The sequence below is a fragment of the Bubalus kerabau genome, chromosome 5 (assembly GCF_029407905.1).
Source record: "Bubalus kerabau isolate K-KA32 ecotype Philippines breed swamp buffalo chromosome 5, PCC_UOA_SB_1v2, whole genome shotgun sequence".
Taxonomy (NCBI): Eukaryota; Metazoa; Chordata; class Mammalia; order Artiodactyla; family Bovidae; genus Bubalus; species Bubalus kerabau.
Window position 1 is genome coordinate 115253485 of NC_073628.1, and position 22330 is coordinate 115275814.

The following is a 22330-nucleotide window of genomic DNA, read 5'->3' on the forward strand; positions in this document are numbered from 1 at the left end:
GGTTGAGAAGATCTCACGGAGAAGGAAATGGTCACCCACTCCAGTATTCTTGTCTGGGAAATCCCATGGACAGAGGAGCCCGGTAGGCTACAGTCTACAGGGCCACAAAGAGCCGACATGATTTAGTAACTAAACCACCACTACTGTGACCTAATGGCCTCTATGATGGTGAATGGGAAGCCAGCTTTGTGAGCTGGGCTGGTGCAGACAAAACTGAGACAAAAGTTGACCTTCCTCCAGTTTCTCTGCCCCCCATTCCACCCAGCCCTTCATATCCCACTGCCACACAACAACACTGGCCTCTGCCCTTCCGAAAGAAATGTATGGACAACGATGTCCATCGTGCGATTATTTATAAAAATGAACATTAATCTTCAACTACTGGGGAACAATTTAACCATGCCTCAGAAATGTGATAGAAGACTCTACCGATGTTAGAATGGATCGGCATGAAGATGAGAGCACGGAAAGATGTCTGTAGGCTACTTCTAAGCAAAATGAGCAGAACACAAAATTGTAAACTCTGTGATTAGAACTAAGTAAAAAAAAAATGTGTATTTCTCTGGCTGAAGGTTAAAAAGATCCATAGACGAACGGTGTAAAAGGAGTAGGATTGTGCCTTGGACTGTTGTCTCTTTAAATTCCTTCAATGTTACTGTAATGTGTTAATAATAAAAATGTCATATAAAGTGAAAGTGCCAGTCCACTGTCCCATTCCAAGTAAGTTCATGACAGGCTGATCCTGGCCTGTGTTTCCCTTCCCCTAGTTATGAATTTGGATCAGAAAGAAGCTTCTTGGGAAGGAGAGGAGCCTCCTGAATTGAAGACGACACTGGGAGGTGAGGTCTTGGATGGGGCAGAATGCAGCAAGGTCTCTGCTGCCCTAGCACCTGGTATGTCTCCTCACAGGGCTGGAGAATTTCAGGGCTCTGCTGACCATAGAGACCACTGCACTTTTCTGGGCTCCTCCCATGGGCGGGGTACCCTGGGGTCAAGAGCCTCCATAGCCACCATGGAGGCTACAGACAGACCAGGCTAAATCCAGGCTATGTTTCAGGCTACAAAGGCAGGAAGAGAGTCCCTGCAGTCCCAGAAGCTGAGGAGGATTTTGACAGATGAAGAAGAGCTTAGATTTGGCTGAAGTGAAATAGATGAGGCCTGTGCTGGGAGGCAGGTGCTCCAGGAGAGAAAGCACGGAGTCTGCAGACTGAGTTTAAATCCCAGCGCCATCATTCACTACCCAGGTGATCTAGAGCAAGCTTTTAACCTCCCCAAGCCTTAGTTTTCTTGTCTGTAAAATGAGCATTAATGATCCGTACAGGATTAATTCTCCTAAGTATTAAGAGAGGCCAAAGAACATGAAAGTACAGTGCCTGCTCATGGGAGGCACTCAGTAATATTGGTTTCCCATGTACACCGCTGCTGCTGCTGCCGCCACTAAATCCCTTCAGTCGTCTCCGACTCTGTGCAACCCCATAGACGGCAGCCCACCAGGCTCCCCCGTCCCTGGGATTCTCCAGGCAAGGGTACTGGAGTGGGTTGCCATTTCCTTCTCCAATGCATGAAAGTGAAAGGTGAAAGTGAAGTCGTTCAGTCGTGTCCGACTCTTTGCAATCCCATGGACTGCAGCCTACCAGGCTCCTCCGTCCATGGGATTTTCCAGGCAAGGGTACTGGAGTGGGTTGCCATCTCCTTCTCCAATGCATGAAAGTGAAAAGTGAAAATGAAGTCGCTCAGTCGTGTCCGACTCCATGTACACTACCACATGTGAAATAGATAGCCAATGGAAATTTGCTGTATGACTCAGGGAACTCAAATCTGGTGCTCTGTGACAGCCTAGAGGGATGGGATAGGATAGGAGGGATTCAAAAGGGAGGAGAATATGTATACCTATGACTGATTCAGGTTGATGTTTGGCAGAAACTAACACAATATTGTAAAGCAATTATCCTTCAATTTAAAATAAATTTTTAAAAATAATATTGGTCTCCAACTTCTGTTATTGGTACAGCTGGAGGGGAACCCAGGGCAGTCTGTCTCCAAACCCATGATGCTCCCACAGAACCACTTGATGAGGACAGAAAGAGTCTGTGAATCGGGGCAAAAGGCATAGAAATGCCAGGCGGTTTCCAGAAGAGTGCAAGGTGAGAGCAGCCCTGATAATAACCCCTCTGGGTAGGGTTCTTTCTTCTAGATTTTTACCCCACACTTGTTTGTGTTTTATCACCACCCTCTGTGTCAGTCTGAGCATTACAAAATCTGTTTCCACTGAGTTGGGCACTCTCTCCAAAGCATTTTGCCCTCAGGTCTGACAGAGTTCAGGGAGAGGAGTGGTGGCCCCACACAAGCTCTCTGATCAAAGTCGAGGGTGATCGTGCAATGTTTTGACCAGCTGTGCCAACTCAGTGCCTAAACTGTGAAATGAATGCCAGAGGGAGTCTCCATGAGTGCCAGCTGCCCTGTATGATAGGAAGGGCATTGGATTAGGACTCGGGACCCTCGAGCAGGGTTCATAGCCTGGCCCCACCCCCACTGTTTATTACATGTCCTCGGGCAGGTACTTTGCCCTTTCTGATTCTGATGAGCTAAATGAGGGCTTTGGGCTTCATCAGAGGGTCTCAGTCCCCTGCACATTACTACCACCTGGAGACCTATCAAACCCAACCAGGCCAGGGACTTCCCTGGCGGCCCAGTGGCTAAGGCTTCCCACTTCCACCGTGCCTCCCTGGCTCTGACGGTAAAGAATCCGCCTGCCAAAGCAGGAGGCCCAGTTTTGATCCCTGGGTCAGGAAGAGCCTCTGGAGGAGGAAATGGCAACCCACTCCAGTATTCTAGTCTGGAAAATCCCATGGACAGAGGAGTCTGGTGGACTACAGTCCACAGGGTCACAAAGAGTTGGATACAACTGAGCAAGTAACACACACACTTCCACTGCAGGGGCACAGGTTCGGTCCCAGGTTGGGGAACTAGGATCCCACATGCAGCACAGCACAGCTGAAATAAATAAATAAAAACTCTTATTCTTTAAAAATTCAAGACATTTAAAACAAAAACAAACAACACCCAACCAAGGCATAGGACTCCCAGGACCCCGGAGAGAGTCTAATTTCATTGGTCTGGGGCAGTCTGGGGCATGGAGATGTTTTTTAAAGTTCCCTAGCCTTTTTTTCAAACTTGGCCACACCTGAGAGTCCCCTGAGGCATTATTTGTTTGTTTGTTTGTTCTTTATTGACAGAGTTGACTTACAATATTGTGATAGTTTCAGGTATACAGCAGAGTGATTCAGTGTTTTTGCAGATTAGATTCCATTATAGATTATTATGAGTATAATTAATTCCCTGTGCTATACCTTATATCCTGTTGCTTATCTATTTTAAATATGGTTTCTTTAAATAGGGTTTCTGCAAACTATTATATAGTTTGTATCTGTTAATCCCATCCCACTGCTCTTCCCTCTCCTTTTTGGTAACCACAAGTTCTGTTTCCTATGTCTCTGAGTCCGTTTCTGTTCTGTATATACATATGTTTTATTTTTTTTAATTCCACATACAACTGATATTATCATGTAGTATTTGCCTTTCTCTTTTTCTTTGACTCATTTCACTAAGCATGATGCTCTCTCGGTCCATCCACATTTCTGGGGCATTTTACGTACTAACTCCTGGGTCCCACCTCCAGCCATTCTGCCATGAGATGAAGCCGGGCATCGCAGTTTTCGAAGCCCCCTCGGGTGATTTGAAGGTGCAGCAAAACACATCTCACCTGGTGGCCTCTCCACAGGAGGCTGGCATCACACTGGCTGGTGATGCTTTCTGGGCTTTGTCAGATTTTCATTCCTCATGAGTCCGGGAGGAAAGAGAACCAGGAGTGACCAGCGAGGCCCAGCCCGGTGGAAGAGCTGAGATCTCTGTGACCGGCAGAGGATCCCTGGCTGAGAGAGGGTACCGGTTGCCTTCTGCCTGCCTGCCCCAGGCAAGGTGAGTGCTGGCTGGACACAGGAGTCCTGGGGCTGTGTGTCTGTGGCCACCATCCCTCCAGCAGCAATTGCAGAAACTCAGGAGAAGGGCACGAGTACCACACGCAACTGATGCTGGAGACTTGGGTCTCCAAACGGGTCATGGTTTGAATACTGGGGGGTCCCAGGTGAGTCCCCTACTCTTTCCACTCCTTCATTTTTTCATACACGTTTTTGGCCATTTACCAAGCACTCCGCTGGGCCCAGCAAAAACAGGTGAATTGGTGTAAGTGATCGCCAAGCAGGAAGGGCAGGGAAGGAGAAAGTTCAGGCAGAGGCCAGGGACTGTAAGTGGTCAGATAAGGACGGCTCGAGGGAGGGAAAGGCCGGGGCCTGATCACGCCTCGGGCGCCATGCTGAGGAGCTCAGGCTTTATCCTGGTGAGTCCCGCTTTCCAGGCACAGGAGCCTCACACCAAGTAGTGTCAGGGTCACAGGACAAACCGTGCTACCCTCTCTGCCTCCAGCTGCTCTCACGAGATGCCTGCTTCAAGGAAATTAGTGCTGGGAGTCCCTGGTCTGTCTCCAGGCCTACCAAGACAGCCCTGAGGTGCCTGTCCCACCCAAGAGTGCCTCTCCCCCAGCCCTTATGAAGGCATCCTCTGTCTAGCACTCCCCAAAGCCCAAGAACGGTCCCCTGGGCACCTGCAGGTGGCTGCCGAGGCTTCTCCAAGAAGACCTCGCCACATGGGCCTCAGCTGCGTGCAGGCCTCTCCTCCCAGGCTGAGAGAGCACTTGGGGAAATCACAGCATCCCTTGTGTCTGTTGACCTTCCTCCTGGGATTCCCCAGAAGTACTCAAAGCCCGCCTCCCCTGCAGACAGCCACTCCAAGCCCTGCCTCTACCCTTCCCTCCCTCAGGATGAGCTCTCCCCTGAGGGGGATCCACAGCCCGTGCTAGCAGTGGGCTAGCAGACCACCCGGCACTCCGAATCCTGGGACCCCCCCCCCCACCCCATGCGCTGCTGGCCACTGGGAGCACTCAAGACAGGAAGGTAAGCCAGAGAGACTTGTGTTTTCCTTTGTAAAAAATATATATATATATGTGTATATATATATATATATATATATATGGGAAATTGAAGATGCTGTTACAATGTTATAAATTATAAGTTGCAATTTTTTTAAGTGAAAAAAAAGATTTCCGCAAGCGAGATAAGGTGGTATCAGCAGCACAGCAACCACCTTCAGCTGTTAGCACTTTGCAGCTTGAAAGTGACTTGGCTGGCCTTTTATCACAAGATTCACCACCAGCCTATGAGACGGGAGTCAAGATTTCCCCCATTTCACAGGTGAGTAAATGGAGGCTCAGAGAGGTTGGGTGATCTGCCCAGGGCTGCACAGCTAGCACAAAGAATGGGAATCTAAACATTTTGGCTCCAACATACTGGCTATATCAAGCTGCTGACAGCCTTTTTAAAACTATGAAGTGTTACACAAATGTCAGGCATTAATAATTATTATCACTTCCACCGTATGGAGCTTGGCTTGAAGCCCCTGCGCAGCCCACACTTCAGCTCTGCCGCGCTGCACACGCTCCTCTTTCCACTCGCCTGTCCCCAGCTGGCCCTCGATGAAAATGCGCCATCAGGAGTGGGTAGAGCTATCTTGAGAGTCTCCTGGCCAAGGCTCCAGGCTCCCAACAAAATGTGAATCCCCGTCTGGTTTTACATAAGTCTTGTACTGTCTGGCTTTGTACTGTCCTGACTCCGAGTGTGTCCAGAAACACTGAGGTCTCGCAGGGTGCCTCCACTGTTCCAAAGGCAATACTCATGTAGTGGGACACACGGAATGGATGAGGGCAGCCTGTCTGATGCGGCGTGAGGCTCGGAGGTGACCGCCCCTGGAGGATGCTCCCGTAGGCATCTCGATGGCTCAGAGCCATTCCAGCTTCTCAGCACAGAGCTTTAATGCTTCCCCCATGGTTAGCTTTTGCTGGAGCCTGAATTCCCTCTTCTAAAGTGTTGGGAGAGATGCAGCAATGTAGAAGACAGGGAGTAGCAAGTGGGGGAAGGTTCTGGGGATTGGGAAAGTCAAATACTCCCTCCGAAACATTTCAGTGTATAAAGGCTGAGAAACATATGGATTGAATTTTCCCAAAGAATACACAAAGAATTTAAAAATTAAAGGGCTAGGGTGGAGGTTGGATTTTTTTTTTTTTTAGATGATTGGCTGTTTTTCCCCCAGAGGATATTTTGGGGAATTTTATTGGCAGCCAAACCACTTACAGCATCCTGAGATATTAACCAGACATGGAGTCATCCAAGTGACCTATCACCCAGCTCGGCAGTTTAGCAAGCTGTCTGTCTCTCCCTGTTTCTGAGCACACATTCCTGCCTGCTCCACACCCAGAGGCTGAAGAGATACAAGATGACTGCAGGTATTTCTACTGCCAGTTGGTACCCTTTGACTGTGGTCTGCAGGGACTGGGGGTCACCCAGTGTGAGCTCCAGAATATTGGCTAATAAAAGTCAGGCGGTTATGATGAATCTGGCCTGAACTTCTCCATGGTTCAGTTTCGTCATCCGACAAATGGGAATAATAAAAGCGCTTCTCTCATACTTAATTACTAAGAATTAAATGGACATGTAAAATGCTTAGTTCTGTGCCTCGCAAACTTTGGCACTCAAAAAAACTGTAATAAAAATAATAGCAATTCTTATTATATGATATGTACATATATATCAATACCTAGAGTGGAGTTCTTCAGGACATTATGAAGGCAACCAAAGGATTCATTAACTATTCATTAGATATTTCTTGAAGGCCTGATGTATCAGTCAAGGTCAGCTAGGTTATTTTGCGATAACAAACATCCCCATTGTCTCAGTGACTCAAAACAACAAGGCATCTTTCTTGCCAACATTAGGTACCTCAGGTTGCAGGGACTCAGCTCCACCCAGCCCTAAGGGGTGTGGGCAGACGTACAGCGTGAAGGCCGCAAGTCACACATTGACTCCGGAACGCCTGTTTTGGAGGCAGCACATGTCACCTTTAATGCACATTTCAAGAGCCAAAACAAATCCAACGGCCATTTCAGGGGAGTGGCGAGAGTGTGGTTCTACTCTGAGCCAGAAGGGGCAGAACAGGAAGAGGCAGCAGAGACAACGAAGGAATCTTATCAACCAGCTGCCCCTCTCGGTGCTTGGGATGTAACAGAACAAAACCCTGCCCTCAGAGAGCTTATCATCCAGTGAAGGGAGAAAAAGAATAGACACAGTAAACTGAGGGCTACAGTTTGTTTCAGGTTTTTTATTTTTATTTATTGGAGCATAGTTGAATCACAACGTTGAGTTAATTTCAGGTGTACAGTATAGTACACCTGTACAGATTCAGCTATTCATGCATGCATGCGTGCTAAGTTATTTCAGTCATGTCCAACTCTTGCGACCCTCTGGACTGTAGCCTGCCAGGCTCTTCTGTCCACGGGATTCTGCAGGCACAAATACTGGAGTGGGTTGCCATTTCCTTCTCCAGGGGATCTTCCCGACCCAAGGACCAAACTTGGGTCTTCTGCGTCTCCTGCATTGCATGTGGATTCTTTACCACTGAGTCACCAGGGAAGCCCTATACATATATTCATTCTTTTTCAGATACTTTTCCAATACAGGTTATTACAGAATATTGAGTAGAGCTTCCTGTGCTATATAGTAGGTCTTTGTTGGTTATTTATTTTATACATAATAGTGTGTATGTTAATCCCAGTTTCCTAATTATACCTCCCCACTCCCTGCCCCATTTTCCCCTTTTGTAACCATAAGTTTGTTTACAAAAACTGTGAGTCTGCTTTTGTTTTGTAAATAAGTTCATTTATATCATTTTTAAAATTAGATTCCACATCTGAATAATATCATGATATTTGTTTTTCTCTGTCTGACTTACTTAGTATGATAATCTCTAGATTCATTCATGCTGCCGCAAATAGCATTATTTCATTATTTTTAATGGCTGAGTAATATCAAAATATTTCAAGCTAGGCTTCAGCAGTATATGAACTGAGAACTTCCAGCTGTACAAGCTAGGTTTTGAAGAGGCAGAAGAACCAGAGATCAAATTGCCAACATTAGTTGGATCGTGGAGAAAGCAAAGGTGTTCCAGGAAAACATCTACATCTTCTTCATTGACTACACATTAAGCACCAACTGTGTACCAAGACGGAGAAGGCAATGGCACCCCACTCCAGTACTCTTGCTTGGAAAATCCCATGGACGGAGGAGCCTGTTAGGCTGCAATCCATGGGGTCCCTAAGAGTTGGAGACGACTGAGTGACTTCACTTTCACTTTTCACTTTCATGCATTGGAGAAGGAAATGGCAGCCCACTCCAGTGTTCTTGCCTGGAGAATCCCAGGGACGGGGGAGCCTAGCGGGCTGCCGTCTATGGGGTCGCACAGAGTCGGATATGACTGAAGTGACATAGCATAGCATAGCATGTACCAAGAAGCATGCTAGTTCATTTCAAGAACTTCTGCTGAATCAGCTACAAACCCATCTATATTAGTCAATCTGTTGTTCAGTCATTAAGTCATGTCTGACTCTTTGTGACCCCATGGATTGCAGCACACCAGGCTTCCTGTCCTTAGTCAACCTAGGCTGTCATAACAAAAGACCATGGTCTGAGTGGCTGAAACAATGGAAATTTTCTTTTCTCACAGTTTCTGTAGACTAGAAGTCCAAGATTAGAGTGCCATCAGAGTCAGATTCTGGCGAGGTTCCTCCTTCTGGCTTGCTGATAGCCCCCTTTCTCATTGTGTCCTCATGCAGTGAAGAGGAAGAGAAAGAGGGTGCTCTGGTGTCTCATCCTCATCTTGCTGCTGCTAAGTCACTTCAGTCGTGTCCGACTCTGTGCGACCCCATAGAGGGCAGCCCACCAGGCCCCCCCCTCCCCTGGGATTCTCCGGGCAAGAACACTGGAGTGGGTTGCCATTTCCTTCTCCAAAGCATGAGAGTGAAAGTGAAGTTGCTCAGTCGTGTCTGACTCTTCACGACCCCACGGACCCCATGGATGGAGGCTCCTCCATCCATGGGATTTTCCAGGCAAGAGTACTGGAGTGGGGTGCCATAGCCTTCTCCACATCCTCATCTTATAAGGGCACTAATCCCATCATGAGGGCCCGGTCCTCATGACCTCACCTAACTATCTCCCAAATTAGATTAATTATCTCTCTTCTGGCACATGGGCTCAGAAGTTGCATCTTGCAAGTTGCAGAGTAATGGCTTGTTAGCTGTGGCACAGGGGTTCAGTTGCCCTGGAGCATGTGGGATCCTCCCAGACAAGGGATAAAACTGGTACCCCTTGTATTGCAAGGTGGACTCTCAACCACTGGACCACCAGGGAAGCTTTGTTTTCTCTTTTGTAATGCCAAACGTGGGGTGTGGAAATCATGGATGACATGGGGCACCCTTGTACTTGTGCCCTAACGTCTCCAAGGGTACCATACAGCCAATGACCTACCATCACATTGATGGTTACAGCTTCAACCTATGAATTTGGCAGGGGGACACAGACATTCAGTCCATAACACCATCTAACCAGGTCATCATCTGCAAGATCATTTTTAATGAGAGTCCTCATTAAGGTCCATGCTTCAATTCAGAGTGTATTATTGCACAGATCCTGCAGTCTGGGGACCACACTAAAAGAAATGAGACCATTTCTTTGCTGAAGGCTTACAAATTGTGTATTTAATAATCTTCTCAAAAGGTTTTGCCAAGTTTCAGATAGGTTGGTATTGGAATCTACCTCTTGTCCCAGTTTTTGAAAATTGGTTTAAAATCTACCCATCTCCTGGCATCTCTTGCCTTTTCCAAGACTCCTCGAAGAGGACCAATCAGAGTTTGGGGATATTCTTTGCAGGTTCTGCCCATGCTCTGGGTGTATCTGAACTAGGTTAAAGGTGCCAGGAACTCCCTTCCTTGTGTAACTGGATAATTTCTTAATAATTTCTCCTTTAAATGTCCTGATCCCAAGATTGGTGAAGGTAGCTGCATCCTTATGTGTTCCTTTCTATGGGAGTTTTGTACAACGAGGTCAACAATAGAAGTACTTACTTGCTTGTCTAGTCCAGAATTGGTTGGAGAGATTATGATAAATACTTTCAATCACAATTGGAAGAGTAGGGGACAGAATTCCCTGAGGCACAAAAAAGAATCATCAATCAAGGTGCGAGGTAGCAGGACTGAGCAGTGAGGAGGAAGTGAGAAGTCCTGGGTGGTTCGCTGCATGGTACCCTTGGAGACGCTAGGGCACAAATACAAAAGTGCCCCGTCTCATCAATGAATCCACACCCTACATGTGGAATTACAACAGAGAAAACCAGGCCTCCCTGGTGGTCCAGTGGTTGAGAGTCCACCTTGCAATGCAAGGGGCACCAGCTTGATCCCTTTTCTGGGAGGATCCCACATGCCCCAGGGCAACTGAACCCCTGTGCCACACGAACAAGCCCTCACTCTGCAACATGCAAGATGCAGCTTCTGAGCCTATGCGCCACAACTACCGAAGCCCGTGCATCCTAGAGCCTGTGCTCTGCAACTAGAGGAAAGCAATGAAGACCCAGTACAGCCAAAAATAAAGAAAGAAATAACTGTTAAACAACAACAACAACAACAACAGAAAACCTTCAAGGGATCACTCTGAGTTCAGACAAGGAGGATATCAGCCACGACCATAATGACCTAGAGTTGTGTGACTTTGAACAAGTTCCTCCACCTCTCTGGGTCTCAGTTTCTTCATCTGTGAAATGGAGGTGTTAGTGTTATTTGTCTCAGGTTTTGTCATGAGGATTAAATGAGTTCCTGTGTGCAAATACTTACCGCGGTGCCTGGGGTCTCCCGCAGACCGCCAGCCATGAGACTGAGCCCCATATGACTGCAGACCCAGTAGACATCACATGGAGAAAAAGCACCTCTCAGGCAGGCCCAGTGAGCCCACAGAATCATGAGATAATACAATGGGCTTTGGTGGCGTTTTTTTTGTTTGAGGAGTGGAGGTTAGTATATTAACTTTTTTTTAACTGGAGTCAAGATATATACTGTGCTGCCCCGGCAGCTGGGTGGTAAAGAATCTGCCTACCAGTGCAGGAGATGAAGTTTCCATCCCTGGATCTGGAAGATCCCCTGGAGAAGGAATGGCAACCCCACTCCAGTATTCTTGCCTGGAGAATCCCATGGACAGAGGAACCTGGTGGGCCACAGTCTGTGGATCACAAAAGAGTCAGACATGACTTAGCGACTAAGCAACAACAACGAAACGTACATTAACAACAACAAAAATATACATTACATACAATTTATCATCTTAACCTTTTTACGTGTACCGGTCGGTGGCGTTAACTGCGTTCACATTGTTGTTCCACCATCACCACCATCCAGCCACAGAATTCTTCTCATCTTCCTAAACTAAAACTCCATCCTCATTAAACACTAACTCGCTATTGCCCCAGCCCTTGGCACCCGCCATTCGACTTTGTGTCTATGAATTCTACTACTCTACGTACCTCATTCGAGTAGAATCACATAGTATTTGTCCCTTTGTGACTAGACTATTTCACCAAGCATAATGTCTTTAAGTATCATCCATGGTATAGCATGGGTGAGAATTTCCTTCCTTTTTAATTTCCTTCCTTTTAAATAATATTCTCTGTATGTATGTGTATACCACATTTCCTTTATCCATTCATCCATGGATGGACACTTGGATTGCTTCTACCTGTAGGATATTACTTAAGAATAATACTGCAAGGAACACGTGTGTACAAATATCTCTTCAAGTTTTCAAAGTTTCAGAGTAGAAACCCAGAAGCAGGATTGCTGTATCATATAGTATAATAATTCTATTTTTCATTGTTTGTGAAACTGCCATAGTGTTTAGCATAGCAGCAGCACCATTTTACACTTCCACCAACAGTGCACAAGCGTTCCAGTTTCTCCACATCCTCACCAACACATACTGTTTTCTGTTTTTCAGGGTTTTGTTTGTTTTGATAGTAGGCATCTCAGTGGCTGTGAGGTGTTGGGTTGGTTTGTTACGCAGCGGTAGGTAACCAAGACATTGCATTTGCAGTCCCGATGCTTCCCTAGCTGCCTAGTTACCGTGGGCTCTAACATGCCACACTGACCTCCCCACACAGTCTGCCATCTATTCTTTCCAATTTTTCTTGCTGCCTGAGAAGTCTAGAGTAGGTGGTCCCTAAAGAGACCATTGGAGAAGCATATTGAGAATTTCCCCCAACACTTTTTTCTGAGGAATTAGACACCCTGCCTCCCTGGACTTACTGTAACATTTTGGCATTGGCTTGCATAGGAAATTCTGAAACTTCAAGGTAGAACTGGGTTTAAGGCCATGGCTGGCCACCCTCATTTACCATTGTAGACACAGATCTCATACCCCTGAAGTCTTGTATATTTCTTCATGTGTTCACATATAAATCTAACTTTTCACTGACTCCCACATGCACATGTTCAGATATAAGGTCAGACCTTTATGACACAATTACAGTGAAGTTCAGCCAAGGTCAATCTGGCTGGCTGCCCTGGAGCCCTCAGCAGACCTGCAGGCTGGAAGAGATGCCAGCCCGGTGGAAATAGAAGGGAAGGTCCTGGGTGCTGGGATCTCTTGAACAGCTTTCATAAGCCCTGTGTTCAGGCCTCTTCCCTGCTGATTAAACCAGAATCTCTGAGTGTGGAACCCAGGAATCCACATTGACTGGTGACTCCTACATATACCAGCCAAGTTTGAAAACCAAAAAATCTTCATCTATCATCAAACATGGGCCTAGAGCAGAGATTTTTTTTAAACTGGGGCCAAGTTCACATGAGATAAAATTAACCATTTAAAGTGTATAATACAGTGGCATTTACTACATCCACCATGTTGTCCAACTACCACATCTGTCCAGCTCATTTTCAGCACCTCAAAAGGAAAACCTGTACACCTCAAGCTAGCATTCCCCGCAGCCCTTGGCAATGGCTAGTCTGCTATTTCTACCCAAGCCGTGTCCTTTACTTGGAGAGCGCTTCTGCACATGTTTACCAGGTGATTTGGAAGATCAGTCAAAGTGCCCAATCTTCAGAGTGGCATGAATCACTCCCTCATCTGATTTCCCATGAAACCTTGTGCACACATTCTGCTATTTGTCTTATTTATTGGAACTTATTCATGGGTTCGTCTTTTCACACTCACATTGGAAATTCCCTTACAGAAGAGTCAGATCTGCACCAGAAATAGTAATAATAACAGAGGCACCACTAAAAATATTTGCCAGCCATCACAGACTTAGAGAAAGAACTTATGGTTGCCAGGGGGGAAGGATTAGGGGTGGGGAGAAGAGTTAGAAAGTTGGGGATTGACATGTACATACTGATATATTTAAAATAGATAATCAACAAGATCCTACTGTATAGCAAAGGGGAAAAAATTATTTACCAACCAAAAAAAAAAAATCTGTTTCTGTGGAACCTAATCTGGATATTTCATATAAATGGAACCATATGATGTGACCTTTTGTTTTCAACTTTTTTCACTTAGCATATGTTTATCATGTTGTAGCATGTATCAGAACTTCATCCCTTCTTATACCTGAATAATATTCCATTGGGTGGGTAGATGACGTTTTGTTTATCCACTCATCAGTGGAAGGATATTTAGGTTGTTTCTGCCTTTTAGCTACTAGGAATAATGTGGCTTTGAACATTCATGCACAAGTTTTTGAGTATCTGTTTTTTATTATTTTGGGGGTCTATATCTAAGATTGGAATTCTTGGATCATATGGTAATTCTATGTTTAACTTTTTGATGATCCACTAAACCATCTTCCACAGCAGCTGCGCTATTTTGTATTCCCACCAACAACCTACGAGGTTTCCAATTTCTTCACATCCTCCTCGTCAACACTTGTTATTTTTCATTTTTCTTTTTTTTATTATTACAGCAACAATAGTAGGTGTGGAGTGGTATCTCATTGTGGCTTTAATTTTCATTTCCCTAATGACTAATGATATTGAGCCTCTTTTCACGTGCTTGTTGACCATTTGTATATCTTTGGAGAAAGGTTTATTCAAGACCCAAATATTTCATATTCCCCAGTCCTCACAACTGAAAGAAAAGGATTGTGCGTGCTTTTAATAGATGAAGAAAAAGAGACTAAGAGAGGTTAGGTTGTCCCAAATCCAACTGGTGATGGAAAGCGAGGTCTACCTGACCCTGAAATTCACACCACACACATGCCCCAAACATCTGAGTGTGTGGATGCTAGTGCCAAGTGAGAAGCTGCAGGGTGTGGAGGAGGGGTGAGCACACAGCACTGGAGCCCCCACGGAGGTCTTCAGGTGGGAAGTGGGGAGAGGGTTCCACATGGATTTGCAGTGGCAGAGAAAGACACAGGGTAAGGGGCAGGGCATACTGAAGGGGACCCCGTGGCCAGGTCTGTGTCTGCAACAAAGAAAGACACGGCTAATGTGTACCACTGTGAGCTACTTGAGTTTCATGCTCTGGGCTCCCTTGGGCCCCAGTAACTCTCAAGCTTGGCCATACTCTGCTCCAGTTCTGGATTCTGGGGTGGACTCAGACAGGCCCAGCTGATTCCAGGGTCACACAACTGGAAGCAGTAAGACCGAGCCCTGCACAAGCCACCAACCGCAGCTGCAGGGAGCCTGGAGGTGGGAGCCGGCATTTCTGTTAAACTTCCAGCTTCATCAGAAACCAGTGCCAGAAAATGGCTTTGCAGCTCTGTGTGTGTGTGTGTGTGTGTGTGTGTGTGTGTGTGTGTGTACACGGACTCCAATATGGGCCCTTTAAGAATCCAACCTCCACCTCTAAGAGGTGCAAATTGAAATTGGGATGAGGGTCCATGAGGTGCGAGGAGTTCCGACAATCTGAGGCTGAGGAGAAATAAGGACCAGAACTGCCCTCAGGCCCTGGCAGGCAGCCTTCAACTCTGGAAATGATGCTGAAATATTTAAGCCTCTCTCTCCTGGGACTTCCTGTTTCCTATTTGGTCTCTGGTTTCCAAGCAACACATGAATACCCTGCCCCAACTCCTGAAACGTTCAGGTCTCCAAGTGTCCCTCTTAACGCTGAAGTGCACATCTGTAATGAGTTTCCGATCTGCGGGGTCTCCCATCCATTCTGCTCTCTCCGGAGGACAATAGTAACCGAAGATGCCTTGTGGTTTGAGTGTGTGTGTGTTTGTGTGTGTTTCCCCCTTTGTAAGTTCCTTCAGTTTAATAAATCCTGCAAAGTCAGTTTGGCTGGATCTGGTGTGGGGGTGAGACAGGAGATTTAGGGTTTGATTTAGTAAAGAATTGAGTCTTGGCAGGAGCCCAGCAGCGCAGGGAGAAGGTGAGGGAATAAGTAAGCAGAGTCGACCAGCTGCTGTGCTGTTGGCTGGAAGGAGAGAGGAGCTGCTTTTGCTTTGGGTGACTCTGATGGGCTTCAGGGGACATGAAGCCCTCTTTTAGACGCATGGAGAACCCGGTTTCTGAGTCCAGAGTGGCTGGCAGGGTTGCAGTATAAAAGTAAGGGCGGTAGAAATTTGGGGAATTGCCTTAGTTTTTGTTTTGAGTACGAGAATACAAGATATATAGTTTTCAAAGTTGAATAGCACCTCAGGGCTTATCACAAAAAACAAGCAAGAGTCCTGAGCCACTTCTATCCCCTTCCAAGCCCCTAACCCCAGGGACAGCCACCTTTATTTCCTATAGCTATTTTTTAATGACCCTCCATATTGAACAGATTATCTCTTAGCTTATTTTTCATTTTAGACATCCTTTATTGCCTTCTACAGAGAAGGCAATGGCACCCCACTCCAGTACTCTTGCCTGGAAAATCCCATGGATGGAGGAGCCTGGTGGGCTGCAGTCCATGGGGTCACTAAGAGTCGGACACGACTGAGTGACTTCACTTTCACTTTTCACTTTCATGCATTGGAGGAGGAAATGGCAACCCACTCCAGTGTTCTTACCTGGAGAATCCCATGGACGGGGGAGCCTGGTGGGCTGCCGTCTATGGGGTCACACAGAGTCAGACACGACTGAAGCGACTTAGCAGCAGCATTGCCTTCTACCAGAAAAGATAAGGATTTATCTCTCTACACATCCCTCCACACACATACACACACTTCTACTCTCTCACCTTACAGTATGTTTTGGTTTTTTGGTTTATTTGTTTTTTTAATTTTTACAACATTGTGTTGGTTTCTGCCGTACAACAAAGCAAATCAGCCATAATTACACAGTAAGATTTATGGCAGTTTTTGAAAATCAGTATTCAATATTTGTATTATTACTAGGTAAATACCCAGCTGAGGCTTCTGGCCGCAGATTATGCTGCTGCTACTAAGTCACTTCAGTTGTGTCCGACTCTGTGCAACCCCTTAGAGTGCAGCCCACCAGGCTCCCCAGTCCCTGAGATTCTCCAGGCAAGAACACTGGCATGGGTTGCCATTTCCTTCTCCAGTGCATGAAAGTGAAAAGTGAAGGTGAAGTCGCTCAGTCGTGTTTGGCCCCAGATTATACTTTCCCATATATACAGCTTCCTCACATCTGCCCCACCCCTACATTGACAACTGCCCCTTTTGTTTGCTTTCTTCTCTATTAACCTATGATTAATTTTCCTGCAAAATGCACTGTGAGCAGACCTCGGACAATGGGCCACTTTTGTGTTTTCTCTGAGACACCAGCCTTGACTCTGACCTGGGCCTGACAGAACACGAGGGGCTGTCAACCAGGGCTTGGCTTCAACCTTACCCTGGAGGTCCCTGTCACCACCCTCCCAATATTCTTATACATCCAATGTTCCCTTTCTTGGCTTCCTCCCTCATTTTGCTGGAACTCCTGCTCTAGTAGCTTCCTGAGACCAGGCTGCCTGGGAGGTACATCGTCTTAAAGCCTACAGGTTTGAAACGCCTTTAGTCTGTCCTTCCGAGATTAAGAGTTTGGCTGGAAATAGAAGCTGTGACTGGAAGGCATTTCTCCCATTATTTTGAATATATCACTTTTTTGTCTGCTGGTTCTCAGTGCTGCTGGTGATGAGAAACCTCATCCCTTTCTCAGTGCTGCTGGCGATGAGAAACCTCATCCCTTTCTCACTACTGATCTTTGCTGTGAGTTTATTCCTCGACTTCATAGGATCCTCTCTTTATTCTGGATGTTCTGATGATTCAAGATTAAGTACCTCAGGTTAGCTCTATTTTCCTTCTTCTTGCTGGTGCCCTGTGGGACCTTTCAAGCTGGTGATTCATGGCCTCAGACCCTGAAAATGTTTCTTGTATTAGTTTATTGATAACATCCTCCTCAATTTCCCCTGTCTCTCCCACTGAAACTTCTCTAGTGTATGATGTTTAACCACCCTGTTTTCCATCTCTCTTTTTGTTCTACTTTCTGAGAGATGTCATGAATTTACATTCTATCCCTCCTGCTGAGTTTATTTTGACTATCATATTTCCAGAAACTATTTCTTATTCTCTGGGTGTATATGCTGTCCTCTCTTTTGTGGACCCTGATCTTTCTGAGGATCATTATAATCATTTAAGTTTTCTTCTGTGCCTTATATTATCTTTATTTCCTTAATTCCTTTCCTGAATTTCTGTTTGTTTTTGTTTGTTTGTTTTGTCTCCATCTTTAAACATTGGGGGTTATCTGGTATGGATAAAAATACATAAGCCAAAAGAGCAAAACATAAATAAGCCTCCCTTTAGAAGCAAAATATAATTATATATATATATATATATATATAAGCTCCCCTCTTAAGGAAAAAAATTAGGTTTTCTTTCAATAAAATACTTTGCTAGGTAAACTCACTAGTGTAAAATTTAAAATCCAAATCAGATTGCATTTTTCTGTACACTATATTTTCTGTTCTTAAGAAGTCCTGACACTCAAGGAATAGAAAATAAGAAAACTTGTGTTAAAACTTTGTTTTCTATTTAAGAAACACATAGAAACACCTCTTATTCTTGAATTAGTCATCAGATTTGTGAAACCTTATTTTGATAATTATGTTATCATAAATTTATGACCACGTGAATACTATTAGTGGTTCAAAATTCATGTAAGCCTTTTTTCATAAAAAGCATGGTTTTCAAAACTCAATGTAAATTCCTAGCAGATAAAGATAATTCTACTTGTTGTCTTACTTCTGCAGTAAAGCAATAGTTATTTTAAATATGCATAGGCATGCCTCACTTTATGGCACTTTGTAGACACTGAGGTTTTTACAAATTGAAGATTTGTGGCAACTCTGCATTTTTCAGTGATAAAGTATTTTTTAATTAAGGTGTGTACATTTTTTTTTTTTAGACATTATGCTATTGCACACTGGATAAACTACAATGTAGTATAACCATAACTATTACATGCACCAGGAAACAAAAAAAACTGGTTTTTTGTACCAAGTGACTTGCTTTATTGTAATATCTGCTTTATTGTGGTCATCTGGAAATTCCCTAGCTCTGAGGTATGCCTGGACAGTGTTTTCTGAGCATTTTTCCTAAAGTTTGAACTTAAGGCAGAGTTTGTGTTTGTTGGTTCCCTGATGATTTTCTCCCACTCTGGTGACCCTGGGCTGCCCGGGGGTGACTGGGTGGTGGGTCTTCTCTGAGTATTGGGACCGGACGTGGGGGCTGCAGGAGCTCTCCACAGAGTGACCAGGTTGAGATCTGCTTATTTTGTTGGGAGGACCCAAATTTCAGTAGCTGTAGGTCTTTTCGCTCAGGCTCATCAGTTTTTCCAGAGAAGAACCCTCCAGTTGCTGGCCTGGAAGTACCTTCAATTGCTGGACTGCTCAGATCAGGGTGGAAAGAGGGCCCTGGTGCCTCAGAGAATAGTGTCGGGCCTTTCGGTCAATTGTCTCGCCTTCAGCGGGTGCCTTTCTCCCCGTCTGCTGGGCTTTGTGACGTGGAAGGTAGTCTGCTGGTCTGTTTCTGTAGTGAGTAAACTCATCACCCATGGGGGTGAGGGCAGGAGAGGTGGGTTCCAACTCTCCCTGTGTGCTCCGCTGCAGTTAGTCTCTTTTTAAAGTTGTTGACATCTCTTATCTTTGTCTTTGAGAGTTTACACATTTTGTATTTTTTTCTTTCTTTCTTTCCTTTTTTTTTTTTTTTTGGTGGCCACACCATAGGCATGCCGGATCTTAGTTCCCTGACCAGGGATTGGACCCATGCCCTCTGAAGTGCAAGCTCTGAGTCTTAACCACTGGACCACCAGGGAAGCCCCGGTATTCCTTGATGAAAGTTCTTAAATAGAGTTTGAGGAGGGAAGAGAGACATACATATGTTTTCAATCCATTTTGTTTAACCCAAAGTTCTCATTTTTCTTTGGGGATGACCAGAGATTGTGCCCATCAGACTCCAGCTCCTTCATGAATGCCTTCCCAACTACTCATTTATTCACTTATCTATTCATTTATTTAACCACTATTTTTTTCAGTGTCCCAGCTTCAGAGCCTAGTGGAACACTCATGTAGACAGACAGAAGCCAGTGTGACAAGGCTCATACTTCACAGATATGGGACTCAAATCTGGGTTTTTGAATCAGACCCAGAGCTCTTTCCATATGAGAATCCAAGTTAAAGAGTCATATATACAGTGCGCTCCGTACTCACATGTTCCACATCTGCAGATTCAACTGACTGCGGCTAAAAAGTTGTGCTTTTTTTTAATTTCCAGAAAGTTCCAAAAAGCAAAACTTGAATTTGCAGTGTTCTGGCAACCCTCTGTATAGCATTTACATTGTATTAACAACTAATATACCTAGCATTTACACTGTATTAGGTATGATAACTAATCCAAAGATGATTTAAAGTACATAGGAGGGGCTTCCCTGGTGGTCTAGTGGTTAAGAATCCGTCTGCCAATGCAGGGGACACGATTTGATCTCTGGTCTGGGGAGATCTCATATGCCACGAAGCAACTAGCCCTGTGTGCCTCAACTACTGAGCCTGTGCGCCCTAGAGCCTGCATGCTCCTCAACAAGGGAAGCCGCCGCAGTGAGAAGCCCGTGCACCGCAACTAGAGAGCAGCCCCTGCTCACCACAACCAGAGAAAGCCTGCACGGCAACAAAGACCCAGCACAGCCTAAATAAATATATAAATAAATCCATCAGGAAAGTACATAGGATATGCATAGTTTATATGCACACATTATACCGCTTTATATAAGGGACTTGATCAAGGGATTTGGGGATCCTGGGGGCCCTGGAACCAATCCCCAGTCCCCAGTAGATACTGAGGAGTGGAGGTGATTGTACTGCCTTCCAAAGCCCTGAGCTGGGCAACACAAAAGAAGCTTTCTTCCCTCTGGAGAAGGCGAGCACTCCGCTCTACAGGGCGGGAGGCAGTGGGGAGCTTGGCGGTCATGAGTACGGAAACAGTGGTTGTAGGTTCATCTGTCATGGGTGCTCTACCAGAGCCAGGTCATTGGACAACCCCCTAGACCCTTTCCAATTCTCAATGCCTTACTTCAGGGCAACCCATCGACCCAGACTTGAATCCTGTGCCCTGAGCTGAGATTTCCGCTTGGAATGACATCTACCAGGAGATACTAGGTGACCCTAGCAGCTCCCCCAGCAGTGTCCTAGCCCATAAAAGTTGATTCTCTCAGTCCCCTGACTTGAAACTGGATCCTCACTAAGACTGGAATACTGTTTCCAAATTCTTGATAGGTATTTAACTTCAGCATTCAGGAAGAAGAAATTGAATTCCTGGGAATTCTTAGAAATTTTCCAAATCATGTTATTCTTGAAATACTTTCAACATTCTTCAAGTTGTTGTTCAGTCACTCAGTCTTGTCTTACTCTTTGCAACCCCATGGACCGCAGCACACCAGGCTTCCCTGTCCTTCATTTTCTATGCTCTTTACTTATTATCATGCATACCTAAAATTTTTTGTTTCATATATAAGAAGTGTTAAGTTCAATGGTATTCATGAAGAATCACTGCCTATATAGGTATTCACGAAGAATCACTGCCTATATAGTGAATATTCAAATACAGGAAAACAAGCGCATGTTTTGGGCTGTGCTGTATTTGGATAATGTAACATTCAGATCTTCTAGCAAGGTAAACAGTGCTACACAAAACTGTGTTAAAATTGCCAATATAGCGGACTTAGTTTTGCTTTCAAAACTTGCTATTTCTTGGAATACTACTCATAGGATTTGAAAAAGGTGTACAAACTATATGTACCTATTTATTTATTTTGTTTGCAACAGTAACTCAAGCGCTAGACAGGGCCACAAACACACATTCATATCATAACAGCTTTAAGCAAGGCAGACTATATAGTGACCACATCTCTCCTATGGCTTCCCATCCCTGTTCCCCAAAACATCGACCTTTGCCATCAACTCAGCGTTATCAGCACTTTCTACTTCTGATTTCGCTAGATGTCAGTGGAATCCTTCACACCAGTCACATCTCTGTGTTGGTTGTTAAGCTTCAATTCTCATGGGAGAAATGTGATACTTTTTCCTGTTTTATGGATTGATTTTTCTCAGGATTCAGGATTTGGAAAAGCATACTAATTTCCCAAGAAATGCCCAGAAGAAATGTCTGCACAGAAACAGTAGGCCGCAGTTATTTTTTGCCTTATTTCTAAAGGAAGCACCTTGTTAAACATAATAATGTCAGATGAGAAATGCAAGGGAAAGGAAGGTGGCAGGTTTGGCCCCAGTTACCCGGTCACTGCCTGTTAGGGGCAGTCCCCTGGGTGCATGGCCTCTCAGGCACAAGCAGCCTTTGTTATTCCCTCAAGGGCCTCCTGGGAGCAGTCAGATCCCCGACCCCATTCTACTCTTCAGATTCAGCATTCATGGGGCAACAACCATGTACTGAGAAGCATGCTAGGTGCAGGGGACATGTAGATGAGTAAAACACAGCTTCTGTCCTCAGGAGATCTGGTCTCCTCTAAAGACTACTCACAGTACAGTCTGGTGGGACCAAGGGGGGCCGTTGCAGTGACCCCAGCCTCTATGTCATCCTGTCATCTGCAAGCTTCACCTCTCACTCTGGGGAGATCCCAGATATGTTTTCCCCCGGTCACAGCTGAAGTTGCAGCATCAACACCTGTGTGTGCTTTTGTCTCTCTGGGGCACCCAACTGGAGAGAAGGTAAGGGTAAGTTGAAAGGATCTGTTTTATTCCCTATGTTTATTGTCTCTACTTGTCAAATCAGTGGAAAGTTTAGAAGGGCCCTATGTTTACTGGAAGGAAGGGCAAGGCCCCAGAGAGGCTGGGGACCCAGGTGTGCTCTGGCTTCCATCTGGGAGGGGAAGAAATTCCCCCACCAGAAGCAACACAAGTTGGGTGGTAGAAAGTGAAGAAGG

The 22330-nt window shown here is 45.3% G+C and overlaps 1 long non-coding RNA gene across 3 annotated transcripts in view; it reads left to right on the forward strand.

Annotated features, from left to right (window-relative positions):
* The first annotated feature begins 3043 nt into the window (after positions 1-3043).
* LOC129653277 (uncharacterized) overlaps positions 3044-22330 on the forward strand; it is a 36259-nt gene continuing 16972 nt past the window's right edge. Inside the window, exons 1-2 of one of the 3 annotated variants that reach the window (XR_008715036.1) lie at positions 3044-4565; positions 4876-5009. This is a non-coding gene — a long non-coding RNA (uncharacterized LOC129653277). The remainder of the gene's footprint in view (positions 4566-4875; positions 5010-22330) is intronic. The other 2 variants (XR_008715038.1, XR_008715037.1) reach the window with 2 other exon arrangements.